Here is a 1,378-nt window from a genome sequence, read left to right as displayed (position 1 = left end):
TTTTCATACAAGTAATGGTTCTCTGGGTTTATATTACATGGGTCAAGTGAAGTTTTATTTATTTTCAGGAAGCAGGACAAAGACATTGTCTAGAGGCTGGGTTTTGATTTGGTTGCTTCTGTCCAACAGCAGAATGCCTTGGGGTATCTACTTATACTAATGAGTATAAATAGTGCTATCATAAACACCCTTGGTTTGCAGGAATGTGCTAATGTCTGAATATAACACAGTTAATTATGTCACTGTCCCTGCCCAGGGCAACTGCTACTGAAAGGAGGTACTCACATGATGAGGAAGATAGCAGATACACTAGTTTGGAATTAAGTGTTACTCCATTGCTGACTCCAAGAAAGAGGTTTAGGATGTTGGCTGTTTTCTAGAGAGCACCTAGCAGTTTTCATCTGGTATATTAACTTTCCATGTGGGCTTTTAAAAAAAAATTACTCTCGGCCGGGCGTGGTGGCTCACGCTTGTAATACCAGCACTTTGGGAGGCCAAGGCGGATGGATCACTTGAGGTCGGGAGTTCGAGACCAGCCTGGCCAACATGGTGAAACCCCCTCTCTACTAAAAATACAAAAAATTAGCTGGGCGTGGTGGCACACACCTGTAATTCCAGCTGCCCGGGAGGCCAAGGCAGGAGAATTGCATGAACCCAGGAAGCAGAGGTTGCAGTGAGCCGAGATCACGCCACTGCACTCCAACCTGGGTGACAGAGTGAGACTCCATCTCAAAAAAAAAAAAAAAAAAAAAAAAAATTACTCTTTGTTGGCCAGGTGCAGGGGCTCACGCCTGTAATCTCAGCACTTTGGGAGGCTGAGGTGGGCAGATCGCTTGAGCCTAGGAGTTCAAAATCATCCTGAGCAACATGGCAAAACTCAGTCTCTACAAAAAATATAAAAATTAGCCAGGTATGGTGGTGGTGCACAACTGTGGTCCCAGCTACTCGGGAGGCTGGGATGGGAGGCTTACCTGAACCTGGGAGGTTAAGGTTGCAGTGAGACATAATCACCACTGCACTCCAGCCTGAGTGACTAAGTGAGATACTATCTCAATAAAAAAAATATTTTTGTTGCTTATAATTATATATCTTTTTAGTTTTCTTCACAGGAAAAAAGCCAATTCAGTATTAAAATGCTAGCCAAGATTGAGGGCGAGTACACAGAAGTCTGCACATTCAAAGAAGCAAGACAAGCTTTTGAAAATAATTTTAAAAAGTAAGTATATTGGGAATTAAAAGAAAAATTCGCACAGATTTGCCTATCTTTTTGGTGTATATTTGAAATCTGCATCCCTGAATTACGTACACTGCTAGTAATTAAAAATTACCCTGTGGTCTCGGCGCCGCTCGGCCCAGGGCAGGGACCCCGCCAGGACCC

Source organism: Mandrillus leucophaeus, unplaced genomic scaffold (assembly GCF_000951045.1).
Source record: "Mandrillus leucophaeus isolate KB7577 unplaced genomic scaffold, Mleu.le_1.0 Scaffold509, whole genome shotgun sequence".
Taxonomy (NCBI): domain Eukaryota; kingdom Metazoa; phylum Chordata; class Mammalia; order Primates; family Cercopithecidae; genus Mandrillus; species Mandrillus leucophaeus.
This window is presented reverse-complemented; position numbering follows the sequence as displayed.